Raw genomic sequence first — 16,261 nt, 5'->3', positions numbered from 1 at the left:
AATTAATGACTCTAAACTCACCACCTCAAAACTGCAAAAACAATCCAAAAAGAAAAATAAAGTGTCAAAAAAGAAAACCTCATAGTTAAAAAAGTCCAATACAATTAAAAAAAAACCTTTGAGGTAAAATAAAGTGAGAAACTATAAGAAGTGAATGATATTTTTATATCAATTAGCTGCCCAGAAATGAGAATGGAACTACTACAAAAACTCAGGATTTTGGAGCTCAATAAAAAATTTAAAGGAACTTCATGAAGTGGGAAATTAGATGAACTAAAGAACAATGGCTTAAAACCAAAAGTAGGAAACAATAACAAAGTATGGATATATATATATAAACATTAACAGGTCCAACAAAAATGTCAAGATTCAATAAATATTGGAGCACAGTCAAAAACACAGCAAAATTGGAAAAACATGTGAGGTCTCTACACATCAATGAAATTGACCCTAATACATACTGAATTTTTTTCCATCTTTTACCAGTTTTGCCGATTTAATGATGGTGAGGTACTACTTAAAAGCTGTTTTAGTTTGCATTTTCTTTTGAAAACTGCCTATTCATGTCCCTTGGCTTCTTGTGTATTTGGGGAATGGCTCTTAATCTTATAACTACATTAATTCCCTGTAAATTCTGGCTTTCAGAGCCCCTCAATAATCAGGTTATAATTGTTAATCTTGTTTTTCCCTTCATCAAATCCCACTTTAAAAATCTGAATCATTCTGTTCTCAATTTGCTTCCATTTTATATTCCCAGATCTCTGGATCTTGCCTTTTTATTTATTGCAAGTACCTGCAACCTGACTCTTCCATCTTTAAGTATCAGTTCCAAAGCAGAAGAGTGGTGAAGGCGACAATTTGGAGTTAAGTGACTTGCCTAGGGTCACACAGCTCAAAAGTGTCTGAGGCCATATCTGAATCCAGGACCTACTATCTCCAGGCCTGCCTCTCTATCCACTAAGCCACCTAGCTGTCCCTTGATAAACTCTTTTTGATGCTTTCTTTGTCTAAATCAGATTAGAATACGTGTAAATGATGATTTTTCTTCTGTCATCCCATTAATTTAAATGATCTTCACTTGTGCTGATGGAAAGAAACACCAAAGCTAATTATTTCTTTCTGTATTCTTTTGAGTCACTTCTGTCAGATCATTCATCATGAGATTATCATAGAGGTCTTTTGGGGTTTTTTTATGTCTCTCCTTAGACTGTATGGGACTTTTATCTTCCTAAGGTACATAAACACTGAGTCCTCACCTGATTTTCTTCAGGTTACATGGATTTATTTACCTTGATGAAGTTTTGGCATGTGATTTATTTATAGCTTTTTGATATCACAACAATGCTACTGTCAATATTTTTGCATTTTATTATCTTGTCAGCCTTTGTGGGGCAAATCCTAGTGCTGAGATTTCTGGTTCAAAGAGAAAGAGTCTTTGGTTCTTGGAATAATTTGTTTTCCAAAACATTGGGCTAATTCACAGCTCTACCTGTTTTCCATAGCCTCTCTAAACCTGGATTTTGTCTTATAGTATTATTGCTAATTAATCAACAGTTTTTGCCTATAAATAAAGAATAGTGATCCTAAAACTGAAAAGAACAAAAATTCTTTTCTATGCAACATTTTTTGTCACAGTAGACACCCCAATAAACATACAAAGCTCCTGCAAAGTACATTTCCTGAAAGAGTTAAGCAAAACCACTCAATAACTATGATCATTTGATAAGTACATTTCTCATTCTGCTTCCTTTAATATTTTCATCTCCATTTCTATATCCATTAAATATATTGTTCAAGACTGCTTTCTTCATTTTCCTTAACTTCATACAAAATTTCCCACATTTTCCTGAATGAATTAAAAATTTCATTAGGAATTTATAATATGCTAATCACTAGGGATATGAATACAAAAACAAAGACAGTCCCTTTCCCTTGAGGTTTTCCCTATTCTAATGAGGAGAGTGGCCAGAAAAGGGTATTTTGGTTTGGAAAGTCACAAGTTTGGTCACTGGAGAGATAAAGAGAGAAGAGGGGATACAACTTTCTTGTAGTTGGAATAGTATTGATTCAAATATGATCGCAACATTGGATGGGGAAGGGTATGTGGAAGTGAGGCAGCTAATAAAAACTTGGTCAGGGAATAAAGAATGAAGTGAGGCTGAGGGTGAAGTGAAGCATTCATTACACAGTTTGGGGCTAACAGGCACATTTCAATAATGTTTTGAGTGGGGAGATCTTAATGGCTATGACAACAAATCTGAGAAATCACAAGGTCCCAACTAGAAGAACCAGAAGGACTAAAAGGGCAACATGTGAAAATGAAAAGGGAGACCTTGAAGAAGAAAAAAACTTGGGGTAGTATATATTCAGTTAAAGAAGATATCTCATGTCCTTCCTGTTGCCTCTATCGATCAGAGGAGAAAAATGTAAAATACAATACAAATATTACAGTATTATATAAAGGTGAGCTATTAGTATTGCTCTGACAGATGCATTCCTAGGTCACTTTTTTACCCTTATTTAACATATTCATCAAGCAACTTTATGAACTTAAATTTATAGCCTCAGGAGTTTTAAAATACTTTGGAGTCTATCTTCCAATTTTCATCCAGGGACATTATGAATCTGACTATAAAACATTCTTTGTGGAAAGGCAGAACTAAATAATTGGAGAAAGATTTTTGCTCATGGGCAAGTCAAATACAATAAAAGTGAAAATACTACTCAAATTAATTTACTTATCCAATATTATATCGTACTCCAAGAAGAGTATTTTTATAGAGCTAGAGAAAAATATCAAAATTCACATGGAAAAATAAAAAGTCAAGCATCTCAAGGGTAATAATGAAAAAAAAAAGATGATGGTCTAGCAGTACCAGTTATACTATAAAGTTATATTATTACAAAGCAATAATCATTGACTATTAAAAAAAAGTTGAGCAGTTGAATAATTAAGTATATAAAACTTAGAAACAAACCATTAGAACACCCAAAAATCCTAGGTACTAAGAAAGGATTCATTATTTGACCAACCTACAGGAAAATTTGGATAGCAGTTTAGCAAGAAATTAGGGTTAGTTTAGCTGCACACTTTATAACAAATACCATGTTAAGTCTCAAATGGAAAATGACTTGGATATCATCATCATAAAACATTAGTAGTAAGGAAATTACTTCTTTGAACTATGGGTGGTAAAGAATTTGTGCCTGAACAAGTCAAAATGGACAACTTTCATTATGTAAAATTAAAATGTTACAAATTAATTTAATCTATTAAAAATTAGAAGAAAATGAGTAACATAAAAAATCTTTTGCACCTTTTCTCAAATAAAAGTAAAATTTCCAAGATATATAAGGAATTGATTCAAATTTCTAAGACTAAGAGCCATTCTTGAATAGATATATCAAAGGATATGAACAGGCAAGTTATCAATGATATGAAAAAATACTCTAAATCAGTAACTGCACTGTTCTGGCTCTACCTCACCAATCAAGACAGACAAAAATGACAAAAAATAAAAATGACAAATATGGTAGGCATTGCGGAAGGATAGGCAGACTGATGCACTACTGGAGGAGTTATGAAATGATCCAGGGCTTCTTGAAAGGAATTTGGAACTATATCCCCAAAATTACTAAACTGTGCAGACTCTTCAAATCAGCAAGAGCACCAGTAGGCATAATATACTCCAAAGAGTTCAAAGATAGGGAAATGATTCATACTTTAAAAAAATATTCTTAGTAGCACTTTCTGTTAAAGAACTAGAAACTCAAAGAGATGTTCATCAATTGTGAAATAGCAGAAACAATTATGATAAATAATGGTAATGCAATATTATTTCATTCATGTAAGGAATGACTAAAGGTGTAGGTTAAGAAAAACTTGAAAAGACCGGTATGAACCGAGGCACTATGAAGTTTTCGAAGTCAAGAGAACAATTTATAAAAGTACAAAATACCTTAAGAACTCTCTAACCAGAAGAATGAATGGATGAAGCATGATTATTTCATTTCTTGGCAGAGAGATGATGAACTATGTAGGAACAGAATGACACATTTTCACACATGCAAAAATGTTTTATTTGTGTATACCTAATTGAACAAAGAAAGGTCTTTACTGGGGGGAGGGCCCTTTTGTATAGGAAGTGAAAGGCAATGCTAATGACATTAAAAAAGAAATGCAAAAAAAGAGGCTAAACAAAATATTCTAAAGAATACTCAGGAGAAAAAAAAGGGAACAGCAGTGCTTATGTTACCATACTAAATTTTCTATATAGTTTAAAAAATAGCTAGTTGTACAGTCATTAAAATTCCATTTCACATAGAAATATTCTTTTCTTTGTATATGGAAGTGTTTGCTCTTGACCATCAGATTCAGTCATGTTTATGTGCCTGTGTAAAGAGAAAGTCACCAGGGGCAGCGAAGTAGATTGAGAGCCAAGTCTGAAGTCTGGAGACCCTGAGTTCAAATTTGGCCTCAGATACTTCATAGATGTGTGACCCTAGGCAAGCTGTCTAGTCCTTACCTTTCGCCTTGGAACTGACACTTGTTTGCATACCTACCTGGCAACCCTAATGATTCATATTCCATCTCACTTCCCAGATGATATAATTCTATCTGTAAGCAGCATAGTAGTTACCATTAACTTTTCTATTAAAATGATTAGCTTTTATTTTGAGTTGTTGACTTCCCTCCAATTCCCACTGAAGTTCTTCAAGTTTTAATCCTTAACTCTTTTAATTCTCTCTATTAATTATTCATTGACTGCAACAATGGAAAATCTTAGAGTCTTATCAATTCACAAATCAATCATGACTTTTGAAGTTTGATGGCCAAGCAAAATTCCCAGTCCTCAGTGATAGAAGAGAGGTTCAGACTGAGACACACATATTTTCAGAAGTGGTCAGAGCATTATTTAGTTTTGCTTTACTGTACTTATTTCTTTTAATGGTGGGATGAGGAAAGGAATTGGTAGGTATTGTTATATCTTAAAAAAGCACAAAAGAGGGCAGAGGAAGTTCACAAACCAGTGCTTTCGGAAACAAACATGACAGACACTTTTTAAAAAGTCCCATACTCTTAAACAATTTGCTCTTTCTGTTCATCTCTATATATGAAAAATGTACACATTTGTTGATATTTAAATCCTTGATGAAAAAAAATTATTGGGAAAGAATTCTCTCCAGTTACACCATCTTACTTGGAAATTTAATCCATCTATATCACCTCAACTGTTAGCAAGGTAGGAAAAAACTTTAACTCCTAAAAAGTCTTAAATTTACCCTAACTGCCCTCCTGATCACCATGTCACTTGCCAGCTGGGTGATCATCAGTTATAATTTCAGTTTCCTTATATATAAAATGAGGTGGTTGAACTAGGATCACAGAAACAGAATGTCATAGATTTTAGCGCTGCAGTGACATATAAGTTGATCTTGTCCAACATCCTCTTTTTTATAAATGAGCAAGATGAGGCCGAAAAGGGTTATGTTTCTTGTTCAATGTAAGATATGTAGCAAAAGGAGGAGCTAGAATTCCAACCCAGGTTCTCATTCAAATCTGGAGCTTTTAAAACTGCATCATTGTCTATGGTCTCAATTTCTCTCTATGGGATCTGTAATTTTCAACTGCTTACTGAAAGATTGTATTTTGATGTATTATTGTTTCTTCAAATGCTGCAAGTCTAGAACATATGTTAAAAATTTTTTTCTAACACTATATATTTAGGTGACAGTAAACCAATTTGGCTGAGGCAGAGAATATAGTAATACTCAGTAATGTGAAATAAGGATGAAAATATGGGGTGTACCTACATTGTGGTGGGAAAGGATCATAAAAAGCAAAAAACACTGTTAGGCAAAAGGTAGAAACTAAAATATTGGACTGACCTATGTGTAAGAAAGAACTGGAAGGTCTGATTATAGTGCAAGAAAAATAAAAGAGTTGGGGGAAAAATCTGCTTGGAGACTATTTTAGAGGGCTAAGCATGAGTCAACAAGGATGAATAATAGATAATCTTTAAGGTCCTCTTCAATTCTGAAAATCTCTGACTCCTACACTCTTTTTGGACTATCCAAAACTCTATGCATTCTTTTTTTAAAAAAACAAAAAAACCCTTACCTTCCATCTTGGAATCAATATAAATCAATCCAAGGCAGAAGAGTGGTAAGGGCTAGGCAATGGGGGTTAAGTGACTTGCCTAGGGTCACACATCTGGGAAGTGGTTGAGGCCAAATTTGAACCTAGAACCTCCTGTCTGTCTCTAGGCCTGGCTCTCAACCCACTGAGCTAACCAGCTGCCCCCACCCTACGCATTCTTGAATGCCTTCCTTATTCTCAAATTTCATCTCATCTGTGAAACATTTCCTAATAACTCCAAGCCCAAAATGACCCAACTTAACTTTTATAGAATTTATTTGACACCTAATATTTATTTCCTTGTGCTGCTGATTAAAAAAAATAGCATGTCTTTTTCTCTCTAGCTTTTGCAAAGAGGCAACAGACATACAATGATAGTTACCTCTCAATCATATTGTCCTTGATCCATCTGTTATTCTGCTGTTGCCTTCTGATAGTGCATCACAACTCTCCTTCCCTCTCCAACTAAACTGAAAATTTAAATGATCTGTGCTCATTTTTAGAATTAAGAAAAATGTGAGAAAGCATTTCAACTTATACAAGTCTTGAATCTAGGTTCTCGAAAGTTATATCAATGCAATATAAGTTCAGGTAGGGGCTATGCCAAACTGAAAAGGATTCAAATTAGGGTCTGGTGATGGCTAATCTACATATTTCAAGAAGTCTCAATACCAGAAATTTGGATATCAAGTATTAAATATTTTGGCTATAATATTTCATAAATACACTGCATAAAGAATGGAGACATGATTTGCTGACATAGAATGAGTTACCAAAGCAAACTGATTTACCAAAATTTCAAATATAGTTCAAGTATTTGATAGCCTCTTTTTCCATTAACACGGGCAGTTGGAGATTTGGGGGCAGAGGGAGGGGAAAGAAAGATGGTACCAAGAAGATCTTAAATTCTATCCTTAACATGCTACTTACTTACTGTGTTTTCTGGTCTCCAGAACTACTCCTATTTCTAGCCAGTTATGTCCCAAATAAATAGTACTGGTTCTAGGTAGGTGCCAACCGCCTCCCTCCCCACCAGTGCCTTCTGAACCAGATTAAAATGTAACTGAAAAATGTCAAACAAAATAAATAAAAATACAACCACACAGATGTTAATTTGTGGTTTTCCAAGTCACTATATCCATTTGGCAAAGGTCCATTTCTATTGGAGTTTGACACCAATGGCCATTAAGGACATAAATGTGTAGCTAGCAGGTTAGCACAAATGGGATCACCATTAATGGAAATATAAGCATCTCTCCTTTTGCTTCATCCACTCTCCTGCTGAGGGATTTAGCTGTTGCTTATACTACTCCCCAAGGAAAATGATATCCTCCAACTATGAGTTAGACATTACACCACTCTCATCAACTCCAGTGTAGAGAAGTCATTAAAATACGTTCATATTCAGACTACTATCACCAGATTTCTACTCATGCCCTGCAAGAGACCTCTGGAGTCAGGTCACTGTTTCTTGAGAACAGTAGCAAAAGAGGCATGTGTTCCTGGCATATACTAGTATGAGCTTTCTACTTCTCGTATATTCAGGGCAAGAAGAGGCATATGTCATTTGCATATTCAGGGAAAGGATCATGATTTCCTGGCATATTCAGTTGGCACTAACATGTTTTCTAGAAGAAATAATAAGGTCTCTGGTACTATTACACCACCATTCATAGTGTTATCATGGGTTAGACTTTGTTCACTAGCTGGGGAACCTAACCACTTAGTAGTTTCTGTGGGAAACGAACGACCTAAAAATTGTCCTAACAAATTTGCAGAATGCAGTAGATTCACAATTTAGGTCCTGACTATAATCTAATAACTGGCCTTTATGCACAGAGAAGCCATAAGGTAGTTGAATGTTTCTTTTTTGGGGGAGTAGGGGTAGGCTGGTTAGTTTTGCCTCCCCAGGTCTTAATTATGACTGCTTTATTCTAGTTTAAAATCTAGTACTATTAGACCTCCTTCCTTTAAAAAAAAATTCCTTTGATATTCTTGGATCTTTTGTTTTTCCAAATTTATTTTATTAATTTTTCTAGTTCAATAAAATATATCTTTTTAAAATTTAATTGAAATAGCCCTGAATAAGTATATTAGATAAGATGGGTTTGTCATTTACATGAACTAATATTTAGAGAGAGCAGTCCACAGGTCCCCATCTTCAATATCTCATCATCCTCTCAGTTCTCCATCCTTTACAATTTGGCTTCTATCCCAACCACTGCACTGAACTTGCTCGCTCAAATATAATTAAAGATAGTCATATCACCAGATCCTAGTTTCAAACTACCTCCTCTTTGATCTCACTATAGCACTTGAGGTTCTTAATCTTTTTTTTTTTCCCCATCAGAGACCTCCTGCTACATTTTGAATTACTTGCTAAGAATGAATTAACCAATAAAAAACCCTTACCTTTTGTCTTTAAACTAAGTATCAGGTCCATGGCAGAAGAGTAGTAAGGACTTGGGTGACTTGCCAGGGTTCCACAGCTAAGAAGTGTATGAGGCTAGATTTGAACCTAGGACCTCCCAGTTGTAGGCCTGGCTCTCTATCCAGTGAGCCAGCTAGATGTCCCTTAACTTTTGATAATAAGCATATAGATTTAGAGCTGGAAGAGACCTTACAGATCATGCAGTTCAAATTCCTAATTTTACAGATGAGGAAACTGAGGCCAAGGAAGATTAAGTGAACTGTGGAAGGACACAAACATACTAAGTGCAGAGTTAACCTATGAACCCAAGTTTTCTTGAAATTCTTGAAATTTGAAATTTCTTGAATTTTGAAAGCAGTGGCTTTCAAAATTCTACACATGGAAATATATAAGGAAATAAATACACATGTTAATATTAAAACGTTTCTAAAATAACACAGCTTACCTTGTGTTATAGCAATATGTTACATTAGAAAGAGTTCTGGTTGTGGAATCAGAGGATGAATTGAAATTCCTCCTCAGAGGCTTTCTATCTTGTTAAACATTTCTCAATCACATTTTAATCTGATTGGGGCTCAAAGATTGTCAGATTTGTGGGACACCGAGTTTTACATTTTTGGCCTAGACATTCACAACAACCTAATCCTTTCCCGCTCCTGTTTATTCTCTACTCATCAAAGTCACCTTCCTATAAATCCTATGTCTGACCATATTACTCCTCTTCTTAAACAGTCCAGTGGCTCCCTTTTACCTTCAGGATCAAATAGGTAATCCAGTTTAGCATTCAAAAGCCCTACTATTTTTCCTATCTTCACACACTTTAGTATTCTTCTATACAATGGTGTTGGCCTCGAACACAACATTCCAGGACTGAGTCTCTGAATTCTAGGCATTTTCAACTGGCTATCCTTCACAACTGAAAATCTCTCCTTGCTCATCTCTACCTCCTGGTTTCCCTTAAGTCCCAGCTATAATCCCACTTTCTACAAGAAGCCTTCCTCTATCCTCCTTTACCATAGTGTGTCTCCTCAGTTAATTATCTCCAATTTAGCCACTCACATGTTATTTTTCTTTCTAGTCCTAATGCTTAGCATAGCACCTAGCACAGAGTAGTTGCTTAGTAAATGTTTGTTTTGTCACAGCCTATAAATTTAAATTATAATTTTCTATTCACAAATTGCTTGTTTCTGTCTCCACTTCATCTAAATGTCTTCCATTGAATTCTGAATTTTACCTGAATAAATATAACGTAAAATGCTACTTTACTTCTCTCAGTTCCTCATTTTTATCTATCCTGTTATTTTCAATAAGGTATACCTTTCCAGAGCCATATTCCAGGCTTGAGGTACCATCACTTCACACCTTGGATTTTCCCTATGGGGGTTGGTTTATCTCTTTTCCTTAGGTTCTCTAACCCATATTTACTCTATGGGCATGGGTTTGATAGATTGTGGGTTTGAGGGCATATCTACTGATGTTTTCTACTTTTCAATGTAGCTACTCCAGAATATTTGATACTTTTGCATTTTCCATTTGAAGTCAATTAGCAAAACTAACTGGTAAACACATTTTCACAAACCCTTTTTAGTTTTACTCCATGCTACCTATACTTTATAGAAACTATCCCTTCTATCTTACATTTTTTTGTTCAAGGAAATCTGGGCAGTTTTCTTTTACAATTCCTTATATTATGATGTCTAAGCTTTTTTCTTGATCATGGCTTTCAGGTAATCCAATAATTCTCAAAATGTCTCTCCTGGATTTATTCTCCAGGTCAATTGTTTTTTCACTAAGATATTTCATGTTTTCCTTTCATTCCTTTGATTCTACTTTATTGTTTTTTTTATTACTTTATTGTTTCTTAATTTCTCATGAAATCATTATTTTCTAGTTGCTCAATTCTGATTTTTAAGGCCTGATTTTCCTGTCCGTTTTTGATTCTTTTTCAATTGGCCCATTTTTTCTTGCACTACTTTCATTTCTCTTCCCCACTTTTCCCTTGCTTTGTTTATTGGTTTTTGAAGTCTTTTAAAAACTTTTCCAGAATCTGTATCCAATCCATATTTTTCTTTTGGACTTTGTGTGTGTTTGCTTTGATTTCACTAGCTGCTCTTTGTCTCCATAAAAAATCTTTAGTATAAAAGTGCTTTTTTGTTTACTCATTTCCCTAGGTAGGCTCTGTTTTCTGGGAGATTAGGGTACCCCTAAAATTTCAGTCCTTCCTTGATAATATTCTTAGCTTATTTTTTGGGTTGCTACCAGTTTCAGTTCTTCAAAGATGGTGTGATGGCCCGAGGGCTGAGGGCTCTGAGAGTCACTTTCCCTGCTGATTCAATTAACCCTTGAGGTCCAGATAAATCAAAGACTTTCCTTAGGTTTGGTTGTAAGCTTTTGGTCTTACTTTGATCTTGATCAGATCAGGAACTACTCAAATTTTAGCATAAGGCTTAGGTGTAAATTTCTGGTCTTATTGTATACTTATTCTCATCAGGCACACCACTGATTGCTCTGTCCTGGAGCTCCACCCTGAGCTTTAGGCAAAAGCTCTTGGAACTATGAGCCACCCCAAACTGGGATCCATGTTCTCACTACAGGCATGGGCATTCTTGGCTTTGTTCTGGGCCCGGGGTAGGACTCTGGGCCTCTCCAAAGATTTGAAATTTCAAGGGGTGTGGGTTGGCTTGGACTACTATTTGATTGGGCAGGGTCTCAGTGTCTGAATACTGGCTTGGGATTTGGTTCCAAACCTGGAACAACAGATGTGGGTTGGGGGTGTGTGGCCTGCTCTGCGTTCCTTGCTATAGCCTCTTGCTGACCCAGTTGCTCTCTTGTACCTTTTGAGTTTTTCTATTCTTTAAAGTTGTTTCATTCTGTCTCTGCTGGTTCTCTCACTCTTGTATTCATTTTGTGGCATTATTTTAATATTGGTTGGAGAGGATTCTCATGGTGATTCGGAGCTTCTCTGTTCTACTTCACCACCTTGGCTTCAACCCTTTAAGTCTTCCAGCTTACATTTTATATTTTCTTTGGTTACTGCTACTTCCCTAAGTTTATGGTCTGAAGCAGAGATATTGATGCTTTCAAATTGGAAGTAAGTCAAAAGCTAGAATGCCAACAATGTCAAGTCCATTAATGTAAAAAAAGAGGGAGGGGGGAGTAATTCTGAGGCTTTAACAAGAATAGTTATGACTTGAAGCAAATCTAATTTAAGTGTACAACAGGTACAGCACATACAAATTCCACAGTATTTTTTTAAAAGCACTTTCTTTTTATTCTGATAAAAAATGTATAGCTTCATAATAAGTTATGATGATGCAACCCCCCCCCTTTAAAAAAAAAACCCTTTATATTCTGTCTTAGAATTGATACAAGTATAGGTTCCAATGCAAAAGAGGAGGAGTAGGAAACTGGAGTTAAATGACTTGCCCTGAATCATACAGCTAGGGAATATCTGAGGCTTGATTTGAACTCTAAGCCTGGAACTCTAACCACTTGAGACACTTAGCTTCCCCTAACAACCACTTTTTAATAAACAAAGTATTTTTTTTTTGCTATTAAAACTGTTATAATAAAGACCTGGAAGTAAAAACAAAAGATATTCATGTAGTGGTTTCTTTTTTCCTTCATGTTCAAGGGATCTCTTTGGTAACATGTTTTTTCATTTTATTGGTATATGGATACATTTTATTTCAACATGAGAAATAAAAGAAAATAGTCAAACAATCCTGTCCCCAACCAGTTACTTCCCTGAAGATTTGAACAAAACATCTAATAATCTGAGTGAAACAGATGTCCTACTTTTTATAACACCTGTACCAAGGTTTTAAAGCTTCATGTTTTCTAGTTTGCTTGATAGTATATACATTTTTTGATAACTACACTTTTTCCTGATGCATAAATTCCATGTCATGTTTCTTTGATTTCTCCTTTCCTTATGGTACAATAATAATGTATTCTATTCATAGTACAGTAAGATTTTGGAGGGATTATCAAAATAACGTACTTGGGGATACAAGTCCAGTAATACAATCTCAGGATCAACTAGTATGAACAATTTAATACAGTTTCTGGCAGAATTACAAATTGTTTCCCAGAGCAGCTGAATAAATTTACAAACTTCAACATCAGTGAATTAGTGGGGTTGTCTCCTCATAGCTTCTCCAACTTTAGATTTTTACCATCTGTTACTGTCAGTGCCATCATGATGGATGCAAAACACCTCAGTTTTTAAAATGTTCATTTCTCTGATTAGTGACACCAAATAATTTTTTTTTCAGATGGTTGTTGATAGTTTGCATTTCCTCTTCTGAAAACTTCTTGTCCTTTAAATACTTGGGGAAAAGTTTAAATAATTCTACACTGTGTCAATTTCTTATTGATTTGGCATTCTTTCAGAAGGTTTTTATTTTTTAATTTATAACCCTTACCTTCCATCAGAATGGTAAAGGCTAGGCAATGGGATTAAGTTAAGTGACTTGCCTGGGTCACACAGCTGGGAAGTGTCTGAGGCCGAATTTGAACCTAGGACCTCCTGTCTCTAGGGCTGACTCAATCCACTGAGCTACCCAGCTGCCACCTCAGAAGGGTTTTAATACTAATAAATTTTCCCAATCTAAACCTTTTTTTCCTTGATGATCTACACTTTGTGTTGCTCATAAGCAATTACATACTGATAATCAATATCATCAATTTTGTCTTTTGCAAACGCCTTTATTTCCTGAGTATGAATTCTTATCTAGTTATCTCTGATATTACCTTCAATTATTCTTCCTATAAGAAACTATCTGGCCCCAGAAGTATAATCCTGAGGAGATGTGGTTCTCTTCATGTATTTTAGAAAGCTATCTGTTGAGAAGGAATAAAAACGATGACTGGGGAAACAAAGTATTTCCCAGACATTTTAGGAAGCTTACTCTTGCTGACAGCAGCAGCATGGTATAGTGGTTAGTTTCAAGTCAGTCTTGAAGCCAGAAGATCCCTGGTTCAAGTCCCATTTCTGACATAAACTGGCTGTGTGACCTTCAAAAAGCATTATCTCTTATTACTAAATGCAATTCTCATACCAATGAAATCAAAAGTCCAATTCATATTTATTATGAAGACTTTCCCAAGCATATGTGAAGACTTTTAAAAACATTCATTTTTTGAAGGTTAAATTAGCTTACATAGATTTAGTAAATCAATAACAAATATAAAATGTATCTATATTTCTATTTAGTTCATTTCTTTGGCCAATGGTTGAACCTGAATTAAAAAATCCTGTTTTCAGCATAATAATTTGTCTTTTCTTAGTCTTCCCGGGTTTTCATTATTCCCATTTTCTATTACTATCTAGTTAGTGGTGATAAATACATAGCAAAGAATAAATGGTTAGTGCCTAATTCAAGGAAGAATGGCAGAAAAATCCAGAGCTTAGTCCAAACATTCCATAAGCTAACTTTAAAAATTTAATGATATTGTATTAGCAATCAGCAACCTCTTACCTGCTGCTAACCCTAATATGAGATAGCAATAAGAGGTGTACCTGTAACATAAACCTACCTATTTGGAGGGCAATTAATGGCAGTGTTGAGGTAGAATGAAGTAATGTTCTTATTTTAATAGATTTTATTTACCCCTTTGGACCCTTTCAACTGTTCCAAAGGTTGGGATTAATTTTAGGAGATGGTAGAAATGGGAGTGATGAGGTTTTAACTATTCCCATTACTTTTTTTCCTCCAACTTAGACTGGCTTACAGGTTACCATTAAATCCTTGCATTGCCATTCTCCACAAAGCAGATTTTGACATAAGGATTATCCCCCTTATATTTATATCCAAGGATTTTTATCAACTGGAAAACACCAAAACACCTTATTACAAACTGATCTCTGCTATTACAAAAATCAATGAACCCTTGTTTTGTCTTTCTCTTCATAGTGCCTATTTAATAGCAGGCACTCGATAAACACTATGATAAATATTACTGGGAGACTTTTTACTAAACTGCTTCTTCTATGTGCAGGATTTATCTTATTGATTCTCCACACTTCATAAAAAAGTCTGTTTAGTAGATTGGTATAGTGGCCCTATTTCACAAGAACAGGAAGAGGAATATTAAGTTACAACCATACAAGTCAATTTAAACTCTGATGGACCCATATACAATCTTATCAGTAATGAGTACTTGCATAGATTTCAATGTCTCCCTTTCTTCCCATGTGATGTAATTATTGTCTATGCCCTTCCAAACATCTCCTATAGAAAACTAGCTCAAAGTTTTGGTGGCCTTCCTTTCAGCTTTTTAACATTTAATGGATATTAATACAGTTCTTGATAGCTATCCCTTACTGTCACTAAGTGACTATCTTACCCCTATCATTCTTTAGATGAGATATTCTCTAGCGCTTTTTGTGCACAAGTTATTTTTGCTAATATGCTGCAGTCTGCTCTTCCTCACCATGTCTATCTCTTCTGCTATTTGGATCATCCCCAATTCTGATTTTTCAAAGATCACTGTCCCCTCTTATTTATAGCACATAGCAATTCAGGAAAAATATTGACATCAAAAAGGGAATATCTTCCCAATGCTTAAAAGTACCAGAATTTTCTAAATGCAATCAGTTTGCTCTCCTAATTCTAGCACAATTTCAAATACACTTCACTGTTCTGTTGCAATGTCTATCCAAAACATGTATGCTGGTGGACTAACTAAAGAAGCTACCCAGGAAAATGTAGTTCAAATCATAAAACAATAATAGTTATTCTTTTTCTGTGTAGGTTATCAAGGCCCATTTTTTTTTTAGTGGCAGTACATCTCATTCTAGGGATCTGGGCTTTATGGCAGTTAGCCCCATGCCATTTGATAGGAAAAATATTCAGATTTCACCATCTATGATGAACCCTCTTTTTTTCTGGATTGTCTTTTTCCATAATCTAAAAATTTCAAAAAAATTTTTGAAGGCTAGACTAGGGCCTCTTCATCTCTGCTTTTAGTCTTCTTAATTTAGAATGTTTAAAAAATTGGAAACACATTAAAAGAAATCTATATAAAACATAAATAACAAATACAATCTGCTGAAATTAAAGCCTGCTGGAATAATTGCCAACTGGGTTTTCTTTAATAGTACATGTATCTTCTTAAGATTTGGTCTTTTCTGATCTAATACATTTAATTTTCTATTCCTAAAAATAACCCATATGCAATAATAAGTCAATTAAAAGAAAACATGTGTTTCAAAAACAGATTTTGTTGATAGAAACTTTTATTATCTGAGATAGTAATACCATAGGGGGCACAGGAATATATTCCAAGAAAAGATAAAAGGAGAGCTTGTATACAATAAAACTACATGTTAATGAAAATGTAAAATGTACAAGAAAACACAAAATGTGTTTTTGGAATAAGAGTGGAGAGAAAAAAAAAGAGTGGAAAGAGAAGTTAAGGTTAAGGAGGCTAAGAACTCTTCTTTAAAGAAGGACCAACTTTTTCACTCCAGAATATGAGGCTAAGTGAGTACCACTTCATGGTCCTCAATCAACAATTATTTTACTTTAGGGGCAAATTTATGGATGATCATAATGATTTCAAAGGCAATTCTACTCTCATTCCCAATTATGTTTGGTTGCTGATTTTTTGAGTTGCTTTAGCACAGTTTTTTTTATCTTTTGTATTTCAGTTAAACACAAAACATACAAATGTTTGATTAAGGT

The 16,261-nt window shown here is 34.7% G+C and overlaps 1 protein-coding gene and 1 pseudogene across 30 annotated transcripts in view; both read right to left on the bottom strand.

The window, feature by feature from the left end:
* Nucleotides 1–16,261, bottom strand: part of R3HDM1 (R3H domain containing 1) — a 159,040-nt gene that overhangs the window by 136,030 nt on the left and 6,749 nt on the right. The window lies entirely within an intron of this gene.
* Nucleotides 1–16,261, bottom strand: part of LOC130453688 (splicing factor U2AF 35 kDa subunit-like) — a 28,182-nt pseudogene extending 11,921 nt beyond the window's left edge.

This window comes from Monodelphis domestica, chromosome 4, assembly GCF_027887165.1.
Source record: "Monodelphis domestica isolate mMonDom1 chromosome 4, mMonDom1.pri, whole genome shotgun sequence".
Lineage (NCBI taxonomy): Eukaryota > Metazoa > Chordata > Mammalia > Didelphimorphia > Didelphidae > Monodelphis > Monodelphis domestica.
This window is presented reverse-complemented; position numbering and strand designations above follow the sequence as displayed.